The following is a 19,823-nucleotide window of genomic DNA, read 5'->3' as shown; positions in this document are numbered from 1 at the left end:
TTTTTGAAGAGCTGGAGAAACACTCTTTTGGACCAGGGGCCTGGAGAAATTCCTTCGGAAGGGGAGCAGGGGGTGTGCCTGTCACTGCTGCCTTGGGAATTCAGGGATTAGTGTTCGTATTTGTAAACAAAGCCCAAAGTGAAAACAGAGTTAATTTTGGACAAGAACCTGGAAATCTGCCAAGTTATTAACAAGTGGTCTTCAGCCTGGCAGAAGGTATTAACGACACCATGAATGTAAATTATTAACCTCAGATTTCCCCAGAGAGCTGTCAGGAAATATTTAGATTTTGTAATAGCCGTGCATTGCTCTGCAGCAACAAATAAGGAGGCTGGGACTATTTCTGTGCTGACCTAGGAGGACACAAATACTTACAGGTTAGATGAATTTAAACCAGCTGGCAATGAGACTATGTTGAATAATAAATAATATAAATAGGAACCAGGCAGGACGGTAATGCCAGGGTGACTTTAAGATTAGCTGAACCATACATGGCCATTATTTTTGCCTAAGATGAAGTCTCTAATCATTTTATTTGCATGCATATATGCATGCATATGTGTCAGGAGGGACAGTTAATTTCAGGGCTTATTGTTTAACAAGTAAATGATTCAGCGTGAAATGATGATCCTTATCATTCCCTTCCTCCTTGGTGATGTTATTTCTGTTTATTGCTATTGTTTAGAATCTCCTTGATATTGAGGAAAAAAAGAAAATAAGCTGGATTCTTAATTCATCATAATCTATGTTTTTTTAAGACGGGGAGTAGAATAGCAGAGTGATTGTACTAGTGTCTAGACAGGGAACAAACATGCTTATTCACCTGTTCTGCTTGAGCAACAGATCTGGATGCTGGTGGAATTCAGAAAATGGAAAGGAGAGGGAAGTCCTTTAAACAAACCCAAGGAGAAAAGGGCTAGAGTTTCTAGCAGCTTCATCATGCCAAGTACCTTTCCTATAGCAGGTTTTTTGGGTGCTACAACAGAAGAGAGAAGCAGAGGGCTCTCACGCTGGCTTAACAATAACTAAATCAATAACCGAGGAAAAGTTGGCTGAAGGTCTGTCATTAAAACACGAGTTTATCCCTTACCATTCCACTCGTAATAGCCATGCCAGGGTCGGGCCAACTGAGCCCAGTTCTCATTTAGCTACAATTAAGTTTATTGTCCTGGTTTTAATCATTTAATACTCCAGGAACAGAGATGCTGGTAATACTTTTAATTATTCCTATCACCTTACAGTTGTGACTTTTTACTATTATTAATTAATATTATTTTATTATTAGTCTGAATTTTGGGGAAACAAACCACACAGCAGCAGGAAGCAGAGGCCTAAGCCTTTCCTCAGTTAAATAATGGCACGGGTCCTCTATTTCAGCTATGCTCATGGTTTTAATATCATAAATCTGGCTGATTAGTCCTTGATTGTATGTTCAGTCCTGAAAAAATTACCAGAGAGAGCTGCTTTACAGTATTTTGTCTCCACAACTGTGAGATAAGTACAAGCATGTAAAGGGCAATGCCCATGCAAGGGCTGTAGTCCGTGCACTGGATAAGCCGGAGAGGAGGAAGGCCAAGGGGCTGGAAACTGGGTGATGTTTCCCTGGCCGACGAAGCCTGATCTGGGTGAACAGAAGGCCCGCCATTCTCAATTAAGGCTCAGAAGATAAACAATTTATTAGGATTTAATAAAATATAAATAGCCATGGCTTTCTTTAACAACTTGCCACATATCAGACATTAAGCACTGTTTTGATTTTTAGAAGACGATGGCTGTGTTTCAAAGCATAGTACAGCTTATAGACTTTATTTTTCTATTTAAATTAGCAATTTGTAAAGAAAACATGGTTATGAGCTGTGTTGTTGAATATATAAGGAGAAGCACATGTTAATGTGATCTAAATATAAGCACAAGGTTAGAGGCTCTTTTTGTTTCAAAGAATCACTTGGCACATTTAAAATAAGACCAGCCTATTTTCCCTTTTCCTGCAATTAAATTTGCCTTTCTTTTTGCTGGGAATTCCACAGGTACATCTAGGTTCCCTCAAAGTTACTTCAAAGTCAGTTCACACCACATATACCAATTGCATCTTGTTGCTTAAAAATTATGATGTTATTGTATGCCTAAGATTAATTGATTCCTGTTTGCTTATTAATGAATTTCTTCTGCAATCCATCCTGTTTCCTAGGGTTCATGTATGAGCTATTTGCTCATTCAGAGAGCAAACCTTACCAAGCGTCAGCAAGCGGGTAAGAGAAAGAGATAAACATTAATACTTTTGATTACATTAATTACTACTGGACTCCTGTTTTGCACATAACAGATGATTTTTTTTAGAAACTGGTTTTATGTCTTGATAATTATACTGCACTCCAAATGAGTCACACTTATAAGTATCAGTACGTTTGCATCTTCTGGATATGCAGCAGTCAATTTATATAGATTCAGAATATGTTAGAAAAGCAAAATGTTAGCTTGAATAGTAATCAGTATTTATACATGTTTTCTCTTCCTGGATACACTAAAGAGATTTGAGAGTGAGCTTACTATTCTGGAGGTGTTCTCATTTTTTGACAGGTAAACAGGTTTGGATACTCCAGTGGTGTAAGTAGGAATAGCTTTGAGCTTTATGTGGAAATGTTAATTTATGCCAGCCAGGAACGAGAACCAAAGACACTTTGGGAAAAAATAAAAAAAAAATAAAAAAAAATAAAAGCCTTTACATTTATCTGCTGTATTATAAGGGTAATGATTTTATTTCGGATTTTCTAATATGGAGAGAGGTAATATTTCGGATAACTTTAGCCTTAATGTATGCACTTATTTAAAATGTATCACTCTAAAATTCTGAACTGTGAAAGCCCATGAAAACTATCAGCATCAAACCTGGCCATGACTGAATATAAATATTTAGCAAGCGATTTTGACTGGCATTGAGCTTTTTTTTGTTTGTTTGTTTTGTTTTGTTTTAGGCAGAACCTCCTTTCCATTTCTGCTTTGTTTTCTCCTCTATTAGGTTGTACATTGAAAGCTAATAGGACTTTAACCTGTTTTCTTGTAACATCAATGCTCTGAGAAGCCTCTTTTTTACTCTCTTATTCAGTACTTTCATTTAGACTCTATTTATACACCAAAATATGTTGTTTGAATCACAGAGAATAATCGAGAGGAAATTGCACAATGCCAAATGTCCTGTTATAATACAATAAATAAATAAATAAGTAGTGAATGAAACACACAGCTACCTTACTCCAGGCCATTTTGAGGAGCATTTGTTTTGCAATGTACTTATGCAAATGATTCTTCCGATTAAGTACCCCAAAATATAACTAGGCGCTAGGGAACTATATAATCCCAAGCATCTAGGTAACCTGCACTGCATTCACAAATTAACAAGAAAAATTGCTGTAATGAAGAAATCCTAAAGTTTTGAATATTACTGTTGTGTAATTGAATGACAATGGTCATTATCCATCTTCATTATGAGCTGTTCTACATTCCTTTTTAATTCTCCTGTTGTCTTTTTTTCTATCCTAAATATTTCTGCATACTTTTTAAACAGTTGCTGTAATCTTAATCTGTACGTGGTTTTATTTTTATTGTTGCAGGATAAGCGAAATGCACGAGGACAATTTTTCTTCCAAGATTTATGTGGCTGATCTCAGCTTCCCAGCTTTGTTTTCAGACAGGAGTAGGTAGCGCTGCTGTGACTCGTGATGTTCAGCTGATGGGGATGGGATTGTGTTTGTTTGTTTCTCAGGATTACGCTCATGCAAGGAGAATGGAGTACTGCAGGCAAAATCCTCCATGCGGATCTAAGACCAGACTTACACTCTTTTTTTTCTTTTAAGTGCTAAAGAGCAGACTGCAAATATAGTCTATTATGAATTAATTCACAACGATCTAAGGAAACTTAGTTTCTCACTTTGATCTTGTTCTCTGTACTGTTCTTAGGTGACTGTATGATCCCTCTCCCTTTATGTTGGCCCAGTTTCTCAATCGCAGAGTGCAGGGCCACTGCTCAGCTCCTCTCCCGGCCCCTCCTCGCCAGCTGCTCTCAGGCAACACCCAAAATTAGCTGAGTACCCTTATCCATACAATAGAGGCTTCTAGCATCTCTGAAAAACACTGATAACCCAGTCAAGAACAAATCTCTTGCCAAGCAAAACCCCAAGCACCAATGTCTATACACACACGTTAATCACTTTTCAACCCTCAAAAATACGGATCAACATTCTCTGCAGTATAAACTGAGCTATAGAGGTAGAGTAGCAGAAACAACTGAAGATGCTCCAAAATCCTCTCCTAGATGTCAGAATAATCCAGCCTGCATATAATAACCCTCATGCAGCTCTTCAAGCTCTCACAGCTGTATACAGTTATATAGGGTCCTAAATCAAGAAGCAATCTTTTCCTTTTGACAATGATATAAAAAGGACCTCTTTGCTTTCATACTTGCATCAAACTGTTTGTTGTAAACTGTCCCTATTGTTGTTTTACCAGACTTTAAGAATATCAAAAAATAGTGAAGAGGATATTTCCTTATCCCCATATCACTTCCTTAACCCTTACCAAAAGCAAGGGTTGCTTTTGGAGGTTACTACTACTAACGTATATTATTTTAAGTATGCTTTAGTTACTACTAAAGCATGTTATTTCTGCAGATATCTTAGAAAGCTTGTCCTTTGTTTTAAGCCACAACTGCAAGTATGTTTAGAACCTGAAAATACATCCTGTCACAGTAAATCCTTGAGTGCGTTTCTTAATAATGAATCACATTTACATTTTCCACATCAATAAAAATAAATCAAGTCAACGACCAAAATTTTCCCTATGTTTTGTAAAGGTGCCAAAAGGCAAATTATCTGCAAAAGCATAGGCTGGCTTTTTAATACAGCTAATACTTCTGTCCAGAGGACATCAAGAGAAGCACAAGGACTTATTCAAGGAAAACACAGAATTTAAAGAATCTTTAGATTGTAAACTTTCTGCTTCAGGGTCTGTCTAGTGCTAAGTTTGTAGAATGGTTGGTTCTTATCAATAGAGGTTACTAGTTAGCACAGTTTCAGATCCTTGTGTGCATTCTTTGCTGTAGTTCCAGGACCACTCTCTTATAAAATGCAAATTATGTATTTAAGTATTTTCCTGGAACTGTATATTAGAAGATTCTTTCTCTGAAGGAGCAGTTTGATTGGTAAATCTGAACAGTCGACATTCCATGGGCACATTCCACGCTCCCCTTCCCTCACCATCTCAGGTGTTTCCATGCAACAGGAATCCAAAATCTACAAAAAATAAAGTCTCATTTTGAAGTATTTCTGCATCCTTTTCCGAAGGCTCAAGAGACTTATGTAACTTTTAAGAAAGCTTGATGGGTTTGGTTGTAAAGCAACACTGAAAACAGTAGCAGTCTAGCTTGAAAATAGTTGTTTCCTTGCTGTTCAAAACTATGGATGAACCTCTAGAACTACTATATAATAAACAAGCCAGAAGAACCACAATCTGATGCTCTTCCAAGCCCATCAAATCCATCTCAATGACTGCGGACAAATTATTGTATGAGTATCACTTTCAGCTTTGCATACCTGCAAAACTGCTCTATCAATACGTTTCTGCACATTTCCTTGGAGTTGTATTCGTAAAACCTCAAACTAGAGTTCAGCCTCTAATGGGCTTAAATGCACTTCCTGTTTTGAAGAAGAGACATTGAGGAGGATCTTGAAGTGAAGTGTCTGCAGTTCTGTATGCTAATCGTACTTTCACCGGAGTTATGTCCTTAGTAATGCAGATTGTTTCCTGGGATACTGCAGCTCTTCCGCAACTTCTTGTCATCCACATGTTTGATTGCCCTCATAAATTGCATGTGGGCACTAATAACTTCTGCTGAGGTTACACTGCATGCCACTCTGATCGTTGACTCAGCCTCTCTCACAGTCCAGGGTTTTCTCTAGCAGCATATGTTATAGGTTCAGCAGGAGTTTAGGAGATTGAATAGAGACAATAAGGAGAAGATGATGGGCTTACATTTCATTCCTGAATACATACATTTACTGGTGATGATTTAAATGGTGAACTTTTTTTTTTTTTCTTATAAAAGAATGTTGTTACTACATAGTAACAACAAACAATTTTTTCACCAGTTCTAGGCTAAGAGCAACAAATAGATGAATTGCACCCCCCTTTTGGTCCATTCCTCCTTGAAAAAAAATGATCATCTGTTAGGGGAAAGTGCAAGTATTAGGTGTGAAGGCATCCACTATCTTTAACTTTTATTTCCTTAATAAGCAAATCAGTCCTCATCAGTGTGCAAGACCATCAACACATATTTTAATTTCTGTACACATCTGAATATATCAACCACAATTACATCATGTGGAGGGTAAATCACATACTTATTAATGTAGCCAGTAAGCTTCATACAAGGTCTGATTCAGCCTTATGAAAGTCGGGGAAATATATCCCGCTGGCTTCAGGAAGATTTGGATCAGCTTTCTAAAGATTAGGATCTTCACTTAGCTTATGATACAATCACATACTGCAGCAAATAGGTTTATGCTCTGTGTGTGTGTACCTGTAGGCATACTCATACTTCAGGTAGGACCTACTGAGTAAAAGCTTTTATGTTTGTGCATCTGTCTCAAACAAACAAACACACAAAAAAAGGCTCATTTACGTTTGACACTGTACGGGTAAAAAAACGACATTGCTTACAGGTCAATGTATATTGCAAAGGGAAATTTTATATTAGAAAATAACATCTTAGTACTAAATACAGAACTTTACAGTGTATTTCACAACTGTGGTAGGTTTCATTCTTTCTGGAGGGTTTTCCAGCCCTCCTGATCCAATTCACAAAAGCCATGCTGACCTGCATCCGAGTCCCCCTCACATGCAGAAGTGCTGGGGAAGTGAGCACCACCTTGCCTTCCTGGTATTAGTCACATCCAGCTGAAAGTTACTACCAGAAAATAAACATAAAGTACGTAACTATCCTACAACATCTCTTCTACACTCACATCCTGTGATGTGTGGTGCAAGGGTGAAAAAGTCCCTTTCACAAGGTTTATAGCCTCATAAGTTTTCTTCAGTTATTGCTCAGAGCATCTCATGCTACCCTCTGTAAAATCCATGTGGCCAACCTGTGAAGCTACAAGCAAACAACGGTGCTGATATAAATAAAAGCTGTCCCTTGCAGAAAACTTCAGGCAGTTTGTGTTGGTTTATTTTGGTCTCATTAGGATGCCACCACATGATAAATGATTTAGGTTAAGGGTAATTTAGTTTATGGCACAATAGGCACGAAAGGTTATTCCTTCTTATGCCCTTCTCACATAAAATCTACCTTAAAAAAGTAAAGGCTTTATGTCTCAATAAACAGAAGCCACATAGATATTGTGTAACAAATTACATATTGGATAACAATCTATAAAATTTTATTGGCTTATGAGGTTTACATTGATTTGAATTTTACCCAAAAGCAAAGCATTACCGTTTCTCCAAAACACTAACATAAAAGGAAAACAGAAATCTCCATTATAGTCTTTCAAAAGTGTAGCCACCAGAAACAACTCCGAACAATGCAATCAAACTCCTGGAAATAGCCTAGAGTTCACCTTAGAACTCTTCCTTGCATGATCGAGAAAGCCTTGCAAATCGGCTCCAGCGAGGAATTTAGCACCGAGGTTCACCACAAAGCCAAGAAACTGCTTCTGACACCGGGCTGTAATTGCAAGACAATTTTGTGAAGTTACGTTGCCACATTTCGCTGTGAGGTGTTGGTGGTTTACTGTTTGTATGAGCGATACAGCTGCACGGAATTGTGGAGGAAATATCAGAGGTCGTGCTCTTCATTTTACACAACTATGTGTTTTATGAAATGTGGAGTTCTCTGGGAAAGAAAGTAAATGTAGGTCATGATGAAGCTGGAGAGACATCTTCCTTGGCCATTTGCACCTAAGGACCACAGGATATATATATATATATATATGAAGAAGAAGGACTGGAGATGTACTTTCTTTACATAGACATGCAATAAAATCTACTGATCCTTAAAGTAAGGAGGTGATGCACAGACAAGTCTGGTATCACTGGTGTTAAATACCATCACTCAATCCAGAGGACACTAGTGGCTGTGCATTTGAGCCAGAATTACTTCACACACCTTTTGGTGGATGAGACTAAAATACCGATATTTTACAAGCCTTTTTTCAGTGATACACATTCCATGGCAGAATGCAACCTCTCAACTGCAAACACCTTCAGTGCAATCACATTCATTGTATTTGATCCTGTCCATTGGGCTGTGCCTTGCCGAGAGCCGATCACCAGGTGCAGCCTGTGCAATTAGCCACTTCAATAACCAGTGGGTCTGATGAACTACAGCGCAGGCTGCTGTATTGTTCAGAATAAATGAGATGGTATAAATGCTGTGACAGGCAATAATGCATTGGTAATAGTGTATACAGCCATTAAACCTAATGCATAAAAGGGCCACTGAAATATGTATAAAAATTAAAATCGTACTTTTACTGATGTGTTTTCTTAAATTAATTTTATATTTTCTACCTCCTGGTTTGGCCAATATAGCTTTGAAATGTGAACTTTAAGGAAAGTTAATAATAAGGATCCCACCTGTTTTTATTTCAGTGACACTTGTACTTATGCGTCCTTGATACTTTTAACACATCCAAAGGTAGCGGTCAGCATGTGGGCACACATGGTACATAGCACTGATTTGGGTTTGATTTGGCCTTATTTACAAACAAATGGCAGTAATTTGTAGTATAGCCTTCTGCAGGACAGAGTTGAAAATCCCCAGTAACTGACATCTTTGGGATTTTCCTTTTTTTTTCATTCTTTCTTGCAATTTTTAGTTTTTCCTCTTTATCAGAACTCAGTTCAATGCCCTGACCACATCTGTGGCCAATGCTGCAGCAGCAGCAATTTGGGCAGTGAGACCCGTTGGTGCCTACACAGCTACAGGGCTGAGGTGCCTGATATTTTCCAAAACAAGCTGGCACTGCTTTTGCCTCTCAGCATTTACACAATTAATTTCTTACCCAAATCATATTCCTTACCACAATTAATTTCTTACGCAAATCAATTCCAAGAAAATTATTGCTTGTTAATTTTCAACATCATATTACAGAGTAAGTGGGGATTAGGAGCATCTTTGGGAAAAGAATAAATGCTTGAGTCTCTCACAATCTATTTCTAAAGTTTTTGTGGGTTGTGTTCATTTGTTTTTTCAGAGTTTTTTGCTTTATTTTGTTCCGGTTTTGTTTTTGTTTTGGTCTCAAGATACTACTTTTGCACCTGTGGGTACAAGTGAGCTGTTCACTATGATTCTATGATTGCACTGAGCAGGGTCCCTGGTTAGGCAGTGTGTGGGGCTTATTTTTGGGTACCGCTGCTGGCTGCCCGAGCGACCTCAGTGCTGTCAAACAAAGCGTTTTCCTGCTAATTCCTTATAGGGCTTAGGTGGATTCTGAATCAATCTGGCTGAGAAAGTCAGCCAGACAAAGAGGTATAATCGTGACATGGTTAGTCATTTATATTTTACCTGAATCAGTGCTTAAGGTACCTTTTGTCAGTTCGTATGCTTCACACATAACTTTTATCCTACCATTTTTTGACAGAAGTTAGACTTTGAGTATTTCTTCCCTATGTCTTCCAAATCAGTCTTCTGAATCCCTACCCAAAGTTTAATATCATCCATTATTCAACACCTAGGCTAACAATAAGGCTAACTTTAAAACTAGTAATCTCTCAGTAAAGCTGTGCAATTAATGCTGAAATACCTCAAGCACAGAATAATACCAAGTAGCGCTCCCCATAGCCTTCCTCAGAGCATCCCAAAATACCAATAGTCTTCCTGAAGTCTCTAGTTATCAAACATTTTTTGAGATTTAGTGGTAGACTCTGGCTCACCTAAGTAGATTTGCTTAAAATGCAGAATATTTTCCCTGCAAATTTAACCACAGACTCTCTACCCGCTGATAGTTTACCCATTTTATGCCAGGTTTCAATGATTAAAATGTCCTCCCAAGGCTGCTTAGTGTGCTAGTGAGCTTTGCCCACACTAGTTCATTCTGTTGTTTTTATCATTTCTGGTTTGCCACGTAAATGACACATAAATGACCCCGTGTTTTCGGTCCGTGTGGCTCCCCACAGCATTGCAGCCCCCACCTGCTCCTGCTCCCCCTGAGTCGGGATGAAGGGGGCTTCCACTTGCTGGAGTTTCACTTTTCCTCGTGGTTTTAGGCCACGGCCTGCACTTGGACAAGGCTTTTGCTTTGGATGCCTTTACAGTCTCCGTAGCTGCAGTAGTATATGTTTTATTTGAAAGCATTACATTTACTGCAATATAAAGAGGCCATTATTGCTTCGCTGTCTTCAAAGCTGGTCTTCCCCCCACCAACTCCTTTGCTGCTGTCTTCCTGGAGTTACACAGTATATGCTGGGCTTACTTATTCCTGCTTGCACTAGATACAACACAGTTATGTTTCTTCCCCCAAGCTCAGTGTCCTCAGAGGAGTATTTAGGTTAAGAGAAGTTTATTCCTGCCTGGAACTGCAGCAATTGCGAGCAGGTTCATAAGCCAGGATTCTCCTGTGCTGCAGGCGGCTACTAACAGCCCAGGTGATGTCTCGGATGGAGACAGAAGCGGGGAGGTGTGCAGCGACAGGGCACAAAAACGCCTGCTGCTGCAGCACGGATGGTGCTCAGGGCATGGTGGCAGCACAGGGTGGGAACGATGCCATTAACAGACAGACACAGGGGGAAAAGGGGCCAAATCCTCATAGCCCTCTGCTCAGCTCCCCCCTCCTCAGAAAAGATGAAAAGAAAGATGTGACAGCAGGGGCTGCCAAAGCCAGGAGCCCTGGCGGAGCAGTGGGAAGCGGGGGCAGGCGAGGGATATGGCACGGAACCCGCAGCAGCTCTGGGGTCTGCGCTTCAGCCCGCTGGACCCGATCAGGGTGCAAGCCCCCCCATACCACATCTCCAGCCTTGTCTGGGGAAGGTGTTTTCAGGGGTCCCAGCCCCAGGGCGGCCTCATCCTGCTCAGTACAGCACCGGCAGCCTGTGCTCACAGTACATTGATTCCTACGAGAATTCTCTCTCACTGCGGAACAAGTCTTTGCTTTGCTTTGTTTGCTTAATGTAAGATTGTACTTAGAAATAAATGAGTATCTGCTCCTATCTGAAGTGAAGATTTTCCTTTTCAGCAGAAGACATCCCTCTGGCAGGGCTTTCCCCTGTGGCTACGCTCCCACCAAACAGACAGCTACATGGCTGTCATACAGCCATACATATGCAGTTGGTAAATATTGTTATTTAATATGGATCTTTGGGTGAGGAAAGTGAGCCAGGACTGGAAACCCAGGCTAGCTCGTGGATACAGTACAACAGAGGGACGAGAGAAGGGTTAGGACAGTAGGGTTAGACCAGAACCTCTGACAGCTTCAGGGTGAGCAATATTGGAAAGAAGAGAGTTAAATGTGTATATATATATATGGCTTTTAGCTTTGCCTGATAGCTCCAGCAAGGACTGGGTCACCTCTGTGGAGAGGCTTCAGCAACATGTCATAGCTAATGATGTCAGTGCTGAGAAAAAGGTGGCAGTTTAAGTGAGCATAATAGGGGTAAAACCTCTAACCTGCTGTGCAGCCCGAATGCTCCTGTTAAGCCGGCAGACAAAACAATTTCTGGGAGAGAGGTGATTTTGTAGAATTTCCTCAGCCCCCAGCTCTGCCGGTGGTTACAGAGCCTCCCTGCTATTATCATCCAAAGGAAAGTGAAACCATTTGGGGATAAGTGCCTGAATTAAGGAAATTAACAGAACATCACCAGTTTGAGGAGAGCTTAAATGCCTCAGTACTAGGGACCTGCTACAGCACAGTACGGCAAACCACGCAGTGCACACCAGTTACCATACAGGGCTGATCTGACTCTAAAGCAATCATTACAAACAGTTTCTGTAATAGCGGCGGCTATCAGACAGGCCAAAGAAGTGCAACCAAGGCACCAAGGACGATCAGCAACAGTGTTGGAGATGAGCCCAGATGCACAGCGTGGCTCCCCAAAGGCTGCGTACGCCTTCTCCACAGAGGAGAGTCCCACAGAGCAAATAACATGCTTGGTTTTATTCATTTACCCTGTTCAAGGACAGACTTGTTGGGATCCATAAGATGCAGGAAAGGCAGAGATGGACTCTGCAAACAAGCCCAACATCTGACAACCAAGACAATGGAGCAGAGCAATGGGAAACTGAGCCCATGCAGGATGCTGGGGAGCCCATGCGGAACAGGGGTCTATTTCAGGGGACACAAATCCACATTTTATCTGGATTTCTTTACAAATGGAGGAAGCACAGTTTATAGTGATGCTTGCTCTGGTCCTGCTGTTTTTGTAATTTCATGGTAGGATTATCAGAAAGTGTTTGAAGAGATGAAGTTGCAGAAACTTCAGTGCTTTTAATCCCCATTTCTCTCACCAAAGGCACCACGCAGTGCTGTACACAGGGCCTGGGAGAAATGGGTTTAGGTTGGTGAAGTATAAGGTGCACCAGGCTTTCAGGGTTTTCCTCATTAGCTGAACCCTGGCATTTCTCTAAAATCTGTTCCTCCCCAAGTCAGTTAGCAATGAAGTCTGAGCACTGTGAAGTGTTCAATAGCTCAGTGTGATAGCAGCAACTCACATGCAGTACCAGCTCTGACAATATTTTCTATGGGAAGATTTCTTAAATATATGGGAAAAGTGGTGGAGCAAGGTTTCAGAATAGCCAGGAGTTTAGGTCATCAACAGTGAGGAAATTTCTGCTCTGCCTAAAGAGTGATCTCCTGTACCCCAGAGAGGGTCCTAATCCCAGACTGCTGACTGCTGTGGGCCCACCTCCCCCAAGGTTTGGTCATCCTGACCCTGGAAAAACCTTTCTGAGAAAGGCTGAGCAAGAACAGCAGAGTGTAATCCACCCGATCCAGGCTAGCAAATTAGCCACCGTTTTCCAGCCAAACCTTTCCCATGTCACAAGTTTAATTAGAGTTTCCTTGCAGGCTTCGCCATAGATAGGAACCTGGGATCTTCATGCTCTGGTTACAGCCATGGGACAGCACAGTTTGTGAAAAAATATGAAACAGTCCTCAGATTTCATCTGAGGAATCTCGTATATAAAATGGATCCTATTGGTAGTCACATCAAGGTGGCCTAAAGCCAGGTGAGTACTTAGTTTAGAAAAATTAGGTAGCATCTTTAATTCCTTGAGAGGCATATGGGAGCTGTGACGGGAGCCCAAGAAGGTTATTGTGTACCTGGGTGGCTGGGTCACTCGTGTTTGTTTATAGCTAATAAAAACAGTTATCTGGAAGCCAATTATATCAGTTCCTGTATTATTACATTGTGTAAACAGCAAGGACATAACACTGTTTCTCTCATCTTTCTGCTGTTTTCTGTCTCTTTTAACAAGAGCATTACAGCAGATGCTGTCAAGAATTTTAATAAAACAGTGTTTCTGACCGTCTTTATCCATTTCTTCTTGTCTTTATAGGCTACAAACATATTAGAGGGTCTAAGCGAGGAAAATTACTCTCCTCTCCCTCCTCCCTGTCTCTGTCTCTCAGTTGCTCTCCTATATGCTGGGGAGTTTCTCCCTTGCAGAAAACCCAAACCACCACAAAGAGCCCCAGCCCAAAAGCCTCAAGGCAACCTGAAGAGCTACTCTCACTGCCTGTCAGTCGATCCCCTTCACTGCCTCCTGCACTGAGCTCCAAAAAGGGCCCGGGCCGGTGGCAGTGCCTGTCCCTGGGCCCCTCCAGATGGAGTTAAGATGGTGTGGAGGAGTAGCGGCCGCTAGGCCGCAGGGCCTAGCAGTAGGCAAGGTGCTATGGCTAGAAAGGACTAGTGGAAGTGTTTCTCCTTTCTGTGTGTGTCAGCAGTTCACAGTTCTGTCCTTTTCCTTCTGCTGGAGACTCAAGGCAGATCCTTTCCAGTCCCCCTTTGGACCTTACAGACATGCAAAGGCCTGTCTTTAGAGATGTCGCTCTCACAACATGTCTGCATCTTGGAGAGGAAGGAGGAAAGCGCAAAGCAAGCCAGGCTACAGAACACCTGCTTGATGGGGAGGGCTGAGATGAGATCATTTTAAGATTGCTGTTTCTCATACTGTGCCCTTCCCACAATTTCTGAAGCTGATCAAATTTCCTGGGAGATAATCCTAAAAAGATTTCAGCATCCAGCTATGCAAAGAAACTCATGTGGGCAAGTGTCAGTACAGAGATGACAGCAGCTACAGGCCAGTATGGCAGAGAGACACCTTCTCTTTAGGCTTGGGCAGATGTGGGTTACCCAAGCTAACCTAGCAGTGAGATCTTGCTGAAGCATTTCCTACTGAAAACAAACAAAAAAATCCCACCACCAACACCACCAAAACAAACAAACAAAAAACACCATCAACATCAATGAAGTAGTTTTGTAAAACAAATTACTAAAAATGGAGTAGGCTGTTAAGAGTCTTTAATTATCTCTTTGACTACGCTGGGACAATTAATTTTACAATCCCTGAACACGTGTGAGAGCACTTTTTGTTCTCAAGAGGCAAAGCAGAAGCAAGTGCTAAAGAGCTGCAGGTGCCCTGGGCCGGGGCCTGGTCCACCTGCCTGGAGCTTCTCGGGGCAGAGGAGGTGGAGGTGAGAGCTTGGAGGGATGGTAGAGCTCAAGCTTTTCTTCTCTTCCTCAGCCTAAAGATCCTAAAGCTTTTTAAACTGATATATCCAAGTTCTCCTCTTTGTTTTTGTGTAAAAATGTCTTGCTAATCCTTTACCGTGCGCTGAGCTGGCCTGTTCAGCAGCCTCCTAGCATTAGGATAGGGTCTTAAAGAGCTCGGGTGCTCTGTGTCACACCAGTTGCACATGGTTGTTCTGTCACCAAGATGGAGAACTGTAAGTACTGTGTCCTGTTCTACTGTGCTAGGGGTTTATTTGTTTCCTATAGGTAAGCTACTCAAAGTTACTTGGTTCTCTTCTTAATGATGTGGTGATTTTTAACTTACATGTTCTGCATTTGTAGAAAGACTGCATAAGTAAGAGAGGCTTGCAAAGTCCTCTTAGCTTATGAGTGGAAATAAGGCCATCTACATACTGGTGTGTCCTCACAATGCAGGTGTTTTGGTGTCCCAGAGATGATAACCGCCAGCACAGGCAACTGTAGCTGAAAAATTGTGTTAGAAGTGACTTGTGCCTTTGCCTTTTAGAGACTGGTTCATACCTGGAAGGCTAGGCTATAGAGGTACCTGCGTACCTAGCTGTAATCCACGTTGAGTGCAGCCTTCCTTAAGAAGGAATAAGGGCTCTTTGACACCTCTTTCTTTGGAGTTCACTCTCCATTAGAGTGTTTGCTGCAAGCCTGGACCTCTGCAGCAGACAAGGCAGGGGAGCAGGGTGGGTTTGGGGTCCTGGGCTCTGGGTAAGCCTGGCAGCAGGGCTGCGAGCAGCATCTGGCTGAGCTCTGGGCAGGGGCTGGTAGAAGGCAATCCTCTGAAATAAACTTGGTCACAATTTTAAACAAAAGGAATATTGTCTTGTAGTAGCACACAGCTAATACAGTTTGGGGAGGGGAGGAAGGGAAAGGGAAATCTTTGAATGTCATTTTGAAGAGCTGATATATTTCTATGTACTCACAAGACAGAGACAAACATCCTTCTAATGAAAATTTTCTGTTCAAATACAAATAGTGTTTCATGCCCACATAATGCAAACATACAACTTTGTGTTTCAAGTCCCCTTGGGGATGCTGGCACCTTGTTTTGTGATGGAAATATTTGCTTCAAAAGCAAGAAATTAATTTTAGGGTAGCCTGTTATGCACCACAAACCTTTCTAATTCTGATCGTAAAGCTAGAGGAAAAGGAAAAGAGACATGTCTCTTCTTTGATTTAAAGCACTTAAGTTGTTATATATTATTTATAATTTTATCCCCAGCATGGAAAGTAACACTCCTAATACATGGCAATCAGTACCTCACCAGCATTTGAAAACTATAGCTGCATACATTGGTGTGTTTTATTTTTCTTTTTTTACACAATAAAATTTGATATACGATAGTTGCTAACTTCATATAGGTACTGTTTTGGGACTTTTTAGTGTCATAAAACCTCTGAAGCAGAGACTCATGGAACGTGAAACACTGACATAGTGCCTCTGGAGCACCAAAGCAAAAGCTGGCTGATGAAGATGGGTTATTTGTGGTGGGGTGATGCTCAGAATTACAAACACTGCAGGCTTTAGTTACACACATGCGCGCACACACCAACTCAGTGAACCTGCAGAACTTTCCAAATACTGGATGTAGAAAGTAGTGGTCTGGCAATTCCCCTCTCTTAGGGCAGGCAGGGGGAAATAAAGGGATGAAGTGCTATTTCAGAAACATAAATAGTCTGATTTTTTAACTCATAATATTTACCTGAAAATGCAGTTTTACCATGCAGTTTTGACAAAAGGACAACTAACTTATTTAAATAGGCTGCAGAGTGTTTGCCTCTTGTTTAATCATTCAGATGCAGAAGTGCTGCAGGAAATTGTTAGCGTTCAGCCTGATTGTGCAAAGGCTGCTGGAGGAGACCCTTCAGACATGCAACAACTGTCTGACTCAAGGTGTTCACCCAGAAAGTACTATGGGAGCATATGATTTAACATAAAGTACTACTCAAGCAGTTGCTTGCTTCTGTAACTGTGGACTTTCAAAACTTTTTATGAAGTGTCACATTTCTTCTAAGGCTGTGTCATATACTGCAAGTAAATGACAACACCAAAACTAAAACTCTTGCAAATCTTTGAATGCAAAACCAAAGTTCAGTATATACTGTAACCTTGATTATTATTATTTTTTTAATCATTAAAATGAGCAACAGGAAAAAACTTTCTTATAAAGATTTGCTTAAATTTTCTTAAGATTTATACTTATTGCTTTTACACTTTCAACTGGTAAAAATTAGATTGATCTCACATTACCCACCTCATTTTTAATATGCTGCACAAAGTCATATGAAAGTGCCAAAATTAGCACTGTCATCCTCTGTGTTGTCCGTTTTACTGCAGCACAGAGCTGTGATATTCTCAAAAAATATACCTGTGGTGTCTGTTACTAGCAGTCTCCCGCTCTGACTCAGACCTCACATGCATACAAATTCATTATATACATTTTCTCTTCCAAGAATGTATACATTTAAATCATCAGCCACTTAGAGACACATAACATAATGAAGAAAATTCACTTCTTTATTTCTCTACCCCCTTATGCTAATGAAAATTACTGATTTTTTTTTTTCTTAAAGGCAGTTTTCCCCCAGCATTATTCACATTGCAGTAGACAGCACAATTCTGTACTTACAGATCTTAACAGTGAAATGTCTCAGGATCTTTACAATTTTCTGCAGAACTGTTTCAAGCTCTCAGCAAGGCACAGTGTTCATCGAGGCAGAACGGAGCCGTATGGAAGGTCTATGCAGCTGGGAGATAATGGAACTATTTTCCCAGCTGGGACTACAAGCCTTTTATCCACTGAGCATTGCGTGTCTCTTCACTGGTATTAACCGTGAAATACACTGCTTTCCTGCTGCACTCGTGCTAGGACCCACACAATTAGTGCTTGAAGCAGATAAACAGCTACTACAGTTTATGCATATTCCTATCTGGAAATCTTGAATGTATAAAAATTAGCTCTGCACTGATCATCCTTCAAGCAAGCTGAGAGAGTGAAAGCACAGCTGTCGTACTAGTAGCATAAAAGATTAAATGTGCTCTTGCTATTCTTTTCATACAAATATGAGCTCCTGTCAGGTAATCAGAAAACCTCTCTTCCTGATAACTGGGTCACTACTCAGTATTGGGTTTAAAATAGGAATGGAAATAATTTTGTTTAGTCCTGGGTCCCACAATTGCTTCCTGAGCTCCATAGGAGGAAGCCCATAGGATGTGAGCTAGCTGACAGTCACTGCATCCCAGCACTGACTGTCCTCCCAGAACGTTTAACTACCCTTCTGTATTTTGCATATTCAAAAAAAAAAAAAAAAAACTTGTTTGAAGTAGCACAGACATAAATCCTGATTACACACAAACTTCAAACCTTCTTAGATTCCCATTTTTCCTCTTGAGACTGCTTCAGCAGAGATCAAATGCAAAGCTCAGACAGGGGAATGCCTTTCTGTTAGTAAGCAAAAGTTATTTGTATTCACAGGGGAAGGAAGTGGAAAGAGCAGTTTTCACAACGTTTCTGCCAAGAAAAGTGCAATTGTGTCACAGGCGTTGCTTCACCACATTTTAATGTAATCTTGGTGTAAATCCATTAGTTTGTAATGGGATTAATTGCATGCCTGTCTGAGCAATGGCAAGTGGAGAGGAATTGGAAGTCAGGTGGCAAAAACCCACAGTGGCACGCGGCTGCCTTGAGTAGACCAAAACAATTCCTTGCTTCATTGCTTAGGTGCAATTCACCCCACCTACACCTGGGTGCTCTCCCCTCTGCCACCACACCAGTCATTCCAGGCTGCTTCTTCCCTCCCATCAGTGTAATTTGGACGTGTTGAGGTGCTGTGGCTCATCGCCTTGTGCCCAAGCTGCTGTACTTGTTGTCAGCCCATGCAAAGGCATTGCTGCGTTGCAGTGAGGTTGCTCTTACTGGAGGTGGCTGTGGAGACAAGGCAGCTTGATAAAGTTATGGTAGATGTATGAGAGAAGGTGAAGATGTTATCCCTTCTAAAAGCAGAGGACTGGGGGAGGTTTCTGTTTGAAGAGGAGGATGGTTCTTTGCACCTGAGTCAAGAGATCTGTGTCCAACCCAACCTCTGTGGAGGAGTTCCCCCATGACCTAGGAATTGCCTCAGCTGTCCTGGTCATTTTTTTTTTTTTTTTTTGCTTGTAAGATGGAGGCAGCAGGACTACAGGAACTGGTGGGATGTGTGTCCAAGTACTGGGCATCCTACACTATTCCTGTGGGGATGCTACGGTGAGTATCCCCCTCCTGAATCAGGGCTGACATAGCTGTCCTCCTGATTAACATAAACAATTTTACACTTCCATTGCATAAGCATCTCAAATAACCTTTACTGACAATTAATTAAGCCTTGCAGCACCTTCCAAAGTAGACAGACATTATAATTAGTCCTATTTTTAATTAGGAATAAAATTAGAAATGGAATTTTAGGTATTTCCTCATTAAATTTTTATTTTAAATAATAGGAGTGCATTTTCTAAGCTGCATCAAGAGTAAATAGACAAGAAGTTGGTTTAAACTGACTAACCCAAGCTTTTTCTTGCTAATTTTAAAAGTTTATTAAAGGTCTAATGTTTTCTATACATATTAAAAAAACAAACAAAAAACACATTTTGCTTACGCACTGACTGTCTAATAAGACTGGGAACAGGACTTCTCAGTAGCTGGGGAAACTAATGCTGTAAATCTTTCCAATTTCTGACTGGCTATGGAAACAAACATTAGAAATGACCCTTCTAAAGGTAGATTATTCATTTCAAGTTCCAATACTTTCAATCAGGAAAGACTAACACTTAAATATGTCTGAACTTTGAACTTCTGAACCTTTTTTTTTTTTTGCTATTAGAACTTGTGAAGTACTGATTTAGATTTTCTGAAGTATAGCATCCTCAATTACAGATATACCTATATCTTTTAGAAATGATAAAAAATGATGATAAAAGTGAATATCAGAACAGACTGTTCCTAAAGGTCAAGATAGAACATTTAAATGTTAACAAAATGTTGCATTTTTGCCTAGTTTTTTTCCAAAATAAAATTTCATTGACATTGACTGTTTTT

The 19,823-nt window shown here is 40.7% G+C and overlaps 1 protein-coding gene and 1 long non-coding RNA gene across 10 annotated transcripts in view; one reads left to right on the top strand and one right to left on the bottom strand.

Moving 5' to 3' along the window:
- Positions 1 to 18,007, bottom strand: part of CNTN6 (contactin 6) — a 143,443-nt gene extending 125,436 nt beyond the window's left edge. For 3 of the 4 annotated variants that reach the window (XM_083795180.1, XM_083795173.1, XM_083795182.1), the window contains exon 1: positions 17,382 to 17,577. The gene's annotated coding sequence lies outside the window, so the exon portion shown is untranslated. Of the gene's footprint in view, positions 1 to 17,381 lie in introns of all 4 variants that reach the window. The other variant, XM_083795181.1, reaches the window with a different exon arrangement.
- The window catches only part of LOC310880019, a 42,481-nt gene continuing 37,244 nt past the window's right edge, over positions 14,587 to 19,823 (top strand). For 5 of the 6 annotated variants that reach the window (XR_014571327.1, XR_014571328.1, XR_014571330.1 and 2 more), the window contains exon 1: positions 14,694 to 14,936. This is a non-coding gene — a long non-coding RNA (uncharacterized lncRNA). The other variant, XR_014571329.1, reaches the window with a different exon arrangement.

This window comes from Anser anser (assembly GCF_964211835.1).
Source record: "Anser anser genome assembly, chromosome: 12".
In the NCBI taxonomy this organism is placed as follows: Eukaryota; Metazoa; Chordata; class Aves; order Anseriformes; family Anatidae; genus Anser; species Anser anser.
Note: the sequence above shows the minus strand (reverse complement) of the source record. Positions and strands in the feature narration are given on the sequence as shown.